This window comes from Somniosus microcephalus, unplaced genomic scaffold (assembly GCF_052327205.1).
Source record: "Somniosus microcephalus isolate GS21.2 unplaced genomic scaffold, FLI_Smic_1.0 unresolved_chr5, whole genome shotgun sequence".
NCBI lineage: Eukaryota > Metazoa > Chordata > Chondrichthyes > Squaliformes > Somniosidae > Somniosus > Somniosus microcephalus.
In genome coordinates this window covers 3,222,614-3,234,566 of record NW_028225183.1, presented here as the reverse complement: position 1 = coordinate 3,234,566, position 11,953 = coordinate 3,222,614, and positions in this window count along the sequence as shown.

Genomic DNA, 11,953 nt, shown 5'->3' with positions numbered 1-11,953 from the left:
TTTTTGTCATGGTCATTCAATCTAACCCGCACATCTTTGGACTGTGGGAGGAAACCGGAGCACCCAGAGGAAACCCACGCAAACATGGGGAGAATGTGCAAACTCCACACAGACAGTCACCCGAAGCCGGATTTGAACCCGGCTGTGAGGCAACAGTGCTAACCACTATGCCACCGTGCTGCCCTGATTGATACTCCATCCAACGGAGTTGCCACTGTTCTGAGGCCTATAGACTACGCCCACTAGTGATTTTTTCCCCTTATTATTCCTTACCTCCACCCAAACTGTTTCATTATCCTAATCTTTTGACCCAATATCATTTCTCTGTATTAAAGTGATTCCTTCCTTTATTAACATAGCCAGCCCACCTCCCCTTCCTTCCTGCCTGTCCTTCCTGATCGTTAAATAACCTGGTATGTTTAATTCCAAGGCATTGTCAGCCTGCAGCCATGTTTCTGTAATGGCCACAAGATCACACCCATATGTAGTTATTTGTGCCATTAACTCCTCTATTTTGTTACGAATGCTACATGCATTCAGATCGAGAAATTTCAAATATGTTTTGTGACACTTAGTTCCTGCTTTTGCCCTTTTTATTATTTTCCTTTTACTCCATACCGTCTGCCCCTTCCTGACATGCTCTGGTTTTTAATTTCCCCACTGCTACCTAAGTCTATGACCTTCTCTGTTGTCATTTTTATGATTTGCTCTCTAGGAACCTCCCCCCCACTAGTTAGTTTAAAGCCCTCTCTATATGATCCGCCAGGACACTAGTCCCAGCACTGTCCAAGTGAAGCCAGTCCCAACGGAACAGCTCCCTCCTGCCCCAGTACCGGTGCCAGTGTCCCAGGAAGCAAAAGCATTTCTCCCACACCAGTCTTTGAGCCACGCATTTAACTCTCTAATTTTATTTGTCCTAGCCAAATTCGTGCGTGGCTCAGGCAATAATCCAGAGATTATTATCCTTGTGTTTCTGCTTTTTAATTTGGCCCCTAGCTGCTCAAACTCCCTCAGCAGGACCTCCTTCCTTGTCCAATCTATGTCGTTGGTACCAACATGGACCACGACAACTGGATCCTCCCCCTCCCACTCCAAGTTTCTCTCCAGTCCAGAGTAGATGTCCTTAACCCTGGCACTGGGCAAGCAACACAGCCTTCGGGACTCTCGCTCTCTAGCTGCAAAGAATTTTATCTATCCCCCTAATGATACAATCCCCTACCACTACAATATTTCTTTTTACTCCCCCCACTTGAATGGCCCCCCGCTCCACGGTGCTGTGTCCAGGTTGCTCATCCTCCCCACAGTCCCTGTTCCCATCCTCACAGGGAGTTAGAGCCTCGAACCTGCTGGACAAGTGCAAGGGCTGCGGCTCCTCCAACACTACCTCCTGGATCCCCGTACCTGCCTGACTTCTAGTCACACCATCCTGACCCTGGCCACGGACTACATCTGAATTAATTCATCTAATTGGTATGAATACTTAGTGATACTCAGAGTCCAGGTATCTCTCCCTCTCCCTGATGTGTCTCAGTGTTTGAAGCTCAGACTCCAGCTCTTCAACACGGAGCCGGAATTCCTCGAGCAGCCAGCACTTACTGCAAATGTGTTCACTGTGAGCATCAATGGTGTCCACCTGCTCCCACATATTGCAGCAGCAACACATCACCTGATCTCCCATTCTATGTAATTAATTAAATTTATTAATATTATTCTTAAATACCCTCTGCCCCGATTCTAGATGGTGAATATCACACCTTAGAATCTATAAACCAAAGAGGTTTAAGCTTAAAAAGGGAGAAATACTTACCAACCAATCACTTACCCACTTTCTGGTGACGTCACACTTGCATTACTTTTTACCTCTCTCCTTCCCTCCGAGTTCCCAGACTGGAGATTGGTAGCCCTTACATGGTCTCTGGGCCTTTTATAGCCCCGCTCTGCCGCTCAGGATTCCCGCCGACGCTGTGAAGCCTTATCTGGTCTCTGGGACTTTTATAGCCCCACTCTACCGCTCGAGATTACCGCCGACACTGTGAGGCCTTACCTGGTCTCTGGGGCCTTTTATAGCCCCGCTCTGCCACTCGAGATTCCCGCCGACGCTGTGAGGACTTACCTGGTCTCTGGGACTATTATATCCCGCTCTGCCGCTCGAGATTCCCGCCGACGCTGTGAGGCCTTACCTGGTCTCTGGGACTATTATATCCCGCTCTGCCGCTCGAGATTCCCGCCAACGCTGTGAGGCCTTACCTGGTCTCTGGGACCTTTTGTAGCCCCGCTCTGCCGCTCGAGTTTCCCGTCGACGCTGTGAGGCCTTAACTGGTCTCTGGGGCCTTTTATAGCCCCGCTCTGCCGCTCGAGATTCCCGCCGACGCTGTGAGGCCTTACCTGGTCTCTGGGACCTTTTATAGCCCCGCTCTGCCGCTCGAGTTTTCCGCCGACGCTGTGAGGCCTTACCTGGTCTCTGGGGCCTTTTATAGCCCCGCTCTGCCGCTCGAGATTCCCGCCGATGCTATGAGGCCTTGCCTGGTCTCTGGGACTATTATATCCCGCTCTGCCGCTCGAGATTCCCGTCGACGCTGTGAGGCCTTACCTGGTCTCTGGGACCTTTTATAGCCCTGCTCTGCCGCTCGAGATTCCCGCCGACGCTGTGAGGGCTTACCTGGTCTCTGGGGCCTTTTATAACCCTGCTCTGCCGCTCGAGATTCCCGCCGACGCTGTGAGGCCTTACTCTACCTAATTAATGTATTACCCTTGTACATGCGCCTCTAATTGCTTGATTTATAATCTGCACGACATTACAACTAATGGTTGGTGTCTATAAACAACTCCCAACAATATTTTCTGCCCCTTGCTGTTTCTTAGCTCCACCCAAACTGATTATATTTCTTGATTTCCGGAGCCATGATAGTTTAACTCTAATATATTTATCTCATCATTTATTGTCAGGGCTACCCGCCTCCTTTACTATTTTGCATATATCTTGTAAAAGCTAAGTATCCTGCAATATTTAGCTCCCAAACTTGGCCACTTTGCAACCACGTCGCAATTCTGGCTATTAGAACAAACCTGTTAATTACTATCTGCGCTATTAATTCCTCGATTCTGTTGTGATTCCTTTGCACATTGAGATGTAGTGGCCATTGTTTGAGTAATTTTTATTTTTCCCAGATGTGAACTTGACAGCAGTAGCACCGGCCGCATTGCAGACCAGGGAGGAGTGGCGAGGAGGCAGCGGCGGTACCAATTCAGCATCGGCAGAATTTTCAAAGAGTGAACTCAGAAGTCAAAAGTGACGTCGGCACAAGGGGAGGGAGCTGATTGAGAACAATGTCGGGAGTAGCAGAGAACGGCACTACAGTGAGTACGTAAACTCACTTTCGTGGGCTTTTTTAAAGAGGCTTACCAATCTTACAGACAGGAGGTAGGACCAGCAGAAAGTGGACGGTTTGCACCTAGTCCAGACCGGAACCGAGGTCCTAGGGGGAGTGCTTGATAGTGCTGTTGGGGAGGGTTTAATCTAAAATGGCAGGGGGTTGGGAATCTGTGCAAGGAGGCAGAGGAAAGTGAAGCACGGATAGTAACAAAAGAACGGAAGGAGAAAAGCAAAAGTGGATGGCAGAGAAATCAAGGGTGTAAATCAAACAGGGCCACAGTAAATAAGAATTCTAAAAGGAGTGAGAGTGTTAAAAATCAAGCCTGAAGACTTTGGGTTCAATTTTCCCGAAGCTGTCGGGAAGAAGGCGGGACTACAACTCTCGGGTTTTTGACCCGCCGAGATCGACGTCCGGCCAATCAAGAGTTCTTGACAGATGAAATATCACTGTTTCACAGCTGTTTCAAGCTGTGAAACACTGACAGTCTGAGTTCTAACCTGAGCCCTTCTGCACAGACTCAGTTAGAACTCTCAGCAGCACTCAAAGCTGAAGGCTGTCACTTTTCACAGATCGCAGCCGTTCAGCTTTAAGTGCCGACTGAGTGATGGGCTCCTGACGCCTGCAGGAAGAAAGGCTATTAAGGTAAGTACAGGTAAGTAAAAGTTTTTTACACACTTTAGACACACCAAACACACTTACCTTTGCACTCATGCACCCATCACTCACCTGAGAGCCGACATCACGACCTCTCCAAGCAGGTTGAAGTTCGGCTGTTTAAAGTTAAGATTAACACAATATTAAGGAAGGATATTAGCTCTGGTGATTTGGAATCTGCATGGGCAGAGATGAGAAATAGCAAGGGGCAGAAAACGTAAGTGGGAGTTGTATAGAGACCGCCAGACAGTAATGCTGAGGTTGGGGATGGCATTAAACAGGAAATTAGAGACTCCTGCAATAAGTGCACGGCAGTTATCACGGGTGACTTTAATCTACGTATAGATTGGGCTAACCAAGTTAGTATAAATAATGTGGAGGAGTAATTCCTGGAGTGTATGTGGGATGGTTTACTGGACCAATATGTCGAGGAACCAAATAGCGATCAGGCTATCTTAGCCTGGGTATTATGTAATGAGAAAAGATTAATTAGCAATTTTGTTGTGCGTGGCACCTTGGGGAGGAGCGATCATAATATGAGATAATTCTTCATTAAAATGGAAAGTGAAGCAGTTGACTAAGAGACTAGGTTCCTGAATTTAAATAAAGGAAACTATGATGGTATGAGGCACGAGTTAGCTTGGATGGATTGGGGAATGTTACTTAAAGGGTTGGCAATTGACAGTCAATGGCAATCATTTAAATTTCGCATGGATGTACTACAGAAATCGTTCATCCCTGTTTGGCATAAAAATAAAACAAAAAAGGTGACTCAACCGTGGCTAACAAGGCAAATTAGGGTGAGCATAAGATCCAAGGAGAGGACATATAATTTGGCCAGAAAAAGCAGCAAACCTGAGGATTGGGAGCAGTTTAGGATTCAGCGAAGAAGGACAAATGGATTAATTAGTGGGGGAAAATAGATTATGAAGCAGCTTGCAGGGAACATAAAAAGAGACTGTAAAAGCTTCTATAGATATGTGAGGAGAAAATAGTTGGTGAAGTCAAGCGTAGGTCCCTTGCAGTCAGAATCAGAGGAATTTATAATGGGGAACAAAGAAATGGTTGACCAATTCAATACATACTTTGGTTCTGTCTTCACAAAGGAGGACACAAATAACCTCCCAGAGGTGTCGAGGAACATAGGGCCTAATGAGAGGGAGGAATTGAATGAAATCGGTATTTGTAGGGAAATAGTGTTTGGGAAATTGGCGGGATTGAAGGCCGACAACTCCCCAGGGCCTGATTATCTACATCCTAGGGTTCTTCAGGAAGTGGCCCTAGAAATAATAGATGAGTTCTGGTAATCTTCCAAAATTCTATAGTCTATGGAATATTTCCCATGAATTGGAGGATAGGTAATGTAACCCCACCATTTAAGAAGGGTGGTAGAGAGAAAACGGGGAATTATAGACCGGTAAACCTGTCATCGGTAGTGGGGAAAATGCTAGAGTCCATTAAAAAGATGTAATAGCAGAGCACTTGGAAATCAGTGACAGAATCGGACAAGGTCAACATGGATTTACAAAAGGTAAATCATGCTTGACTGATCTACTGGAAATTTTTCAGGGTGTAACTGTTAGAATAGATAAGGTACAACCTGTGGATGTGGTGTATTTGGACTTTCAGTAGGATTTCGATAAGGTCACATATATTAGCTTAGCGTGTAAGGTTAAAGCACATGGGATTGGGGTTAAGGTACTATCTTGGACAGGGAACTGGTTGGCAGATAGGAAGCAAAGTGTTGGAATAAACAGATCTTTTTCTGGGTGGCAGGCAGTGACAAGTGGGGTACCGGAGGGATCAGTGCTAGGACCCCAGCTATCCACAATATATATTAATGATATAGACGAGTGAACTCGATGTAATATCTCCAAGTTTGCAGGCGACACAATGCTGGGTGGGCCTATGTGCCTTGAGGAGGATGCAGAGAAATTCTAGTACGATGTGGACAGGTTGGGTGATTGGGCAGATGCATGGCAAATATAGTATAATGTGAATAAATGCGAGGTTATCCACTTCGGTGGCAAAAATAAGAAGACAGATTATTATCTGAAGAGCAATAGATTAGGAAAAGGGGAAGTGCAACGAGACCGGGATATTCTTGTGCACCAGTCGCTGAAGGTAAGCATGCAGGGGCAGCAGGCAGTTAAGAAGGCAAATGGTATGTTGGCCTTCGTAGCGAGAGGGTTTGAGTATAGGAACAAGGAAATCTTGCTATAGTTGTACAGGGCTTTGGTGAGACCACACCTTCATTATTGTGTGCGGTTTTGGTCGCCTTATCTGAGGAATGCTGTTCATGCCATGGAGAAAGTGCAACGAAGATTCACCAGGTTGATACCTGGTATGGCAGGAATGATGTATGAGGAGAGAATGGGTCGATTAGGATTATATTCGCTGGAGTTTAGAAGAATGAGAGGGAATCTCAGTGAAACTTATAAAATTCTAACAGGACTGGACAGACTAGATGCGGGAAATGTGTTCCCGATGGCGGGGGAATCCAGAATCAGGGGTCACACTCTAAGGATAAGTGGAGAGCCATTTAACATAGAAACATAGAAACATAGAAGATAGGAGCAGTTGTATGCCATTCGGCCCCTTGAGCCTGCTCTGCCATTTAGTGAGATCATAGCTGATCATCCAAATTAAGTACCCTATCCCTGCCTTCTCCCCATGTCCCTTGATCCCCTTAGCCTTAAGAAATATACCTAAATCCTTCTTGAATATATTTAGTGAATTGGCCTCAACTGTCGTCTGTGGTAGAGAATTCCATAGGTTCACCACTCTCTGGGTGAAGAAACTCTTCCTCATCTCAATCCAAAATGGCTTATCCCTTATCCTTAGGATGTGATCCCTACCTAACCTCTACCAAACCTAAGGGGTCTGACTGCCTCCGGGATGAAATTGTCCAGCTATTTCTCCCATCCCTGGTACCTTGCAAAGGCTACACATCAGACTGCAGCTCAAGAACTCTGAGCTGAGGTTCCTCAAGATGCAGGCAACTACTTCAAATGTAATTGTCCAGGATCACAATGCTCCCCACAAACTCCCACATGCTGCATTTGCGACACACCACCTGCACTGCCATGACTATAAGACCTTGACTTATTTAACTAAGTTTTTAAAAAATTGAAATTAGTTAACTTAGTTTACAGTGTACTTTCCTGACTACTTACTGTTCTACATTAAGTTAGTTACTGAAATTAAATATCTACCTGTAAGACAAAGCTCTAGAGGTAGTGTAGGCAAAAGTCAACAAATTCTTCCCTCGCTTCTACATATTGCCTCTCTTATCAATTTCCAAGCCAAAGCAGTCTGTTGAACTCCACTGCGTTTAGTCTCGCTCCCTGTTGACCCGTGTTTCTCTCCCTCTCAATCCGTTTGTCTCCTTAAGCCTTACATCTCCACTTTATTCTCTCCCCCGTCTGTCTCTTGTTCTGTCTATGCAGTCTCGTCCCATATGTCTCCCACGCCTGTCTCTCTCTCTCTGTCTCTGTCTCTCATGCGTCTGTCTCACCCAGTCTGTTCCCATCTCGGCCTCTCTCTCTCACCCACCGTCTGCCTCTCACTCTCCCTGTCTCAACTCCGACGGATCAATTTTTGTCTCCCTTCCAATTGTCTCCTCTGTTTGCCTCCTGCTGTCTGTGTCCCTCATCTGTCTCCCTCTGCGTCAACCACCATCTGGCTCGCACCAGTCTATCTCCATCCGTCTCTCTTTCCGGTGTTCTGTCTCTGCCTCCCTGCCCCACACCAGGACTGTAAATCTCTCTCTCTATGTCCCACCTATATCTCTCCAGCCTGTCTCCTCCCCATTATGCTCTCCCTCTGTCTGTCACTCTCTGTCACCCCGCATCTGCCTCGTTAAATCTCTCTCCAACTTCCGTCACCCGTCTCTCTCTCTCTCTCTCTCTTTCTTTCTATGTTTCCACATTCTGTCTCTCCCATCTGACTCCCTCTAACTACACCCGTCAGGCCTTCTCATTCCGTCTACCCAGTCTGTCCCATCTATCACCCCCGTCCATCTTAATCCTTCATTGCCCCTCTACATCTGTCCCGCTCTCTCTGCCTCCCCAACGTCTCCTGCGCCATGTATGTCTCCATTTCTCTCTACCCCCGTCCTTGTTCCCCCGATCTGCTGGTCGCTCTCTATACCCAAATGTATGTCTCTCTTTCTATCTCTCCCGGTCGGTCTCCTCCACGTCTCTCTCACTCGTCTGTCTATCTCTCTCCCCAGTCTGACTCACCCATGAGTCTCACGCTTTGTTTCACCACCACCCGTCTGCATTTCTCTTTCTGTCTCAACCCCATCTGATCACTTTCTGTTTCCCAGTCTGTCTCTCGCTCTGTCTCCCTGGCACATCTCTCTTGCTTTGTCTGCCAATCTGTCTCCCCAGTCTTACTTCCCCGTCAGTCTCCTGCCCACTGTCTCCCCATCTGAGTTTTCAATCTGTCTCCCCAATCTTTGACACCCAGTCTATCTCCATCAGTCTCTTCACCGCCCTCCTTTTCCCCTCTGTCTGTCGCTCTGTCTCACCAGTCTGTCTCCACCAGTAATCCCGCCATCTGTCTCTCCATCTACATCACAATCTGTCTCTCTCCCCATTTGTCTCACCCAGTTTGTCTCCCTCTCTGTTTCACTCCCAGCCTGTCTCTTTCTCATTCTGCCTTCCGCGCTCAGATTTCACACTTCTGTCTCTCCCATCTTTCTCCCCGTAGAATCACACTCTCTCTTTCTCCTCCATGTCTGTCCCTCTCTCGCTGCCCCACCCAGTCTGCATCTCCCCACACCTCTCTCCGCCCCTTCCTCCACCTGTCTTTCTCCCCGCAGTCCATCGCTCTCTCTCTCTATCTCCCCTGTCCGACTCCTTGCCTGCTTCCCATTCGGTCTCTCTCTTTCCTCTCTCTAACTCCCGACGCCATATGTCTCCCCGTCTGACTCACTTTATCTACCCCTGTCACTGTTTTCATGTCTGTCTCTATCTGTATTTCCTGCATCCATCTCCATCAGTGCCTCTCTCCCCTTAGTTTCCCTCCCCAGGTCTCTTTCTCGTACATTCTCGCCCATATGGCTCTCTCGCTCAGTCTCGCCTTTCTGTAGCTCTCTTTCTCCCTTCCATCTGTCGCCCCCATCTGTCTACTCTCATCTATCATCCTTTTTAACACCTCCATCTATCTCTCTCTGTGTCACTCACCATCCATCTCCCCCCAATCTCTCTACATCAATCTCCCTCCCAGTCGATCTGTCTCTCCACGTCCCAGGTCTGTCACTGCCTCTCTGCTTCCCCACTCTATCTCGCTCACTTTCTCGCCCCGTCGGTTGCCTCCGTCTATCACTCTCAAATTTGTCTCCACCATATGACTCTCTCTGTCTGCCACCCCAATGAATCTCCCCCCTCTGCCTCCCCCTTCTGTCTCCAGCTCGTCTCTCTCGCAGTCTTTCTCCTCCAGCGTTAATCTTTTTTCTGTCTCGCCCATCTGTCTCCCACCCATCTTTCTACCAGTCAGTCTGCCAATCCCTCCACCTAATTCTCTTGCTCCCTTTCTCTCCCACTGTAGAATGCAGCTCATCTGTATGACTTTATAATAGTTTAAATGTCATGATTTTCTTAAAATGACTAAGATATATAATAATATATGTTAGAAGCATAAACCCCTGTTACATTATGTAAAACCTTAGTTAAAAATACACAAACTGAAATGCAAATCATGATGGTAAATTACGCCAGCTTGATATAATTCTGGAAAATGGTCTGTTAAGTAAACAGGGAGATAGTGGGGAACAAGAAGTTCAACAACGTTGCAATAGAAGATGTGGACTGGAGACAGTCACCACTGCCTATCATCTCAAAAATGCAGAATTGGCTAAACAATGAGCAGATTAAAAAGCAAAAAGACATCTGTGAGAACTCAGTTTTCAGGTTGTTCTCAGGAAAGGAAAGCTTGAGATGAAAGAAATGGGGAATGAGAGGGTGACTGAATTAATATATACCAGACAGTGTTGATTGATCAATTCACTAAGTGTGTAGTGGCATTTCCATCTAGGTATAATAGAGCACGTTCTGCGGCGCGAATCCATTTGAGTGAGGTGTTTTGGAGGTGGAGAGTACCGATACAGATGGATAGCGACCAGGGTCCACACTTAACAGCAAAAGTATGTACTACCTTACAGGGAATGTTTCAGATGAGGCATAAATTACACGTCAATCATTATCCACAATCACCAGCGATCGTGGAGAGAGGCAATCCAAATTTAATAACAATGCTGCAGAAGCTGTGCACAGAACATCCCATTCAATGGGCTAACATGATGCTTATATGAAAAGAAAACCCCATTCAATGGGCTGACATGATGCCTTTATGTACAGAAAACCCCATTCAATGGGCAAACATGATGCCTTTATGTACAGAACACCACACTCAATGGGCTAACATGATGCCTTTATGTACAGAACACCCCACTCATTGGGCTAACACGATGCCTTTATGTACAGAACACTCCACTCAATGGGCTAACATGATGTCTTTATGCACAGAACGCCCCACTCAGTGGGCAATCATGATGCCTTTATGTACAGAACACCCCACTCTATGGGCTGACATGATGTCTTTATATACAGAACAACCCACTCAATGGGCTAACATGATGCCTTTATGTACAGAACACCCCACTCAGTGGGCTAGCATGATATATTTATGTACAGAACACCCCATTCAATGGGCAAACAAGATGCCTTTATGTACAGAACATCCCACTCAATGGGCTATCAGGATACCTTTATATAGAGAACACCACACTCAATGGGCTAACATAATGTCTTAACATAGTAACATAATGTGGTAAACCACTGTTTGTATTCCTGTTTGTCCTGTTTGTATTCCACTGTGTACATGCCTGGACATGCCTCGGCTGTCTCCTCCCACAGGTCCTAGTATAAAGGTGACTGCTCCCCAGCCCTTGGTATCCTGGACCGGTCGACCACTCGAGGCAGACCTCCATTCTGTTGTTAATAAAAGCCTTTAGTTACTCTTCTAACTCTCAGTCTTTTATGAGTAATTGATAGCGCATCAATTTTATTAACAACATTTTTATAATGGAGAAGATCCTCACACCAGCATGCCTGGACTTAGATCATCGGGAGGCGGACTCATGCACCAAGTTTACTCACTGGCTTAAGTGTTTCGAAAAATTCCTGACCGCCTCCGAAGCAATCAAATCGGACGAGGACAAACTGGATGTCCTGACCTCCAAAGTGAACCACCGAGTGTACTCGGTCATCCAAGACGCGACCTCGTACGCGGATGCTATCAAGCTCCTCAAGGACCAGTACACACGCCCAGTGAACGAAGTGTACGCCAGGCACCTCCTGGGGAGTCGTAAACAACAACCTGGGGAATCGACCGTGGAATACCTTCAGGCACTGTCTGTGCTTGGCCGGGCCTGTGGTTGTAAGGATGTAAAGGCCGCCGTGTACACAGAGGAACTTATCCGGGACGCTTTTGTAGCGGGCCACAGATCCAATTACACACGACAGCGACTGTTGGAGCAGAGTAACCTCGACCTCAACAAGGCCTCTGAACTCGCACTATCGTTGGATGCAGCCTACCAGGCCATGGATGCCTACTCCTCTGCACCGTGGACGCCGCGGGGAATGACAGCCTGAGACACGGTAGGACCGCCTCATAGCGCCGTGCCACCCCAGCCACACCCCAACAACGGCCCAACTACCGCAGCAGTGTCCCAAGGCCAGACAGCAGTGCCCCAAGGCCAGAAATGCTACTTCTGTGGCCAGGCAAAACACCCCAGAGCGCGCTGCCCGGCGAAAAACGCGATCTGCTCGGGCTGCGGGAAGAAGGGACACTACGCTAGTGTCTGCAGGGCCAAAGCCACCCCGAACCCCAGCAGCGCCGCGTGTGGGCCATGGCCG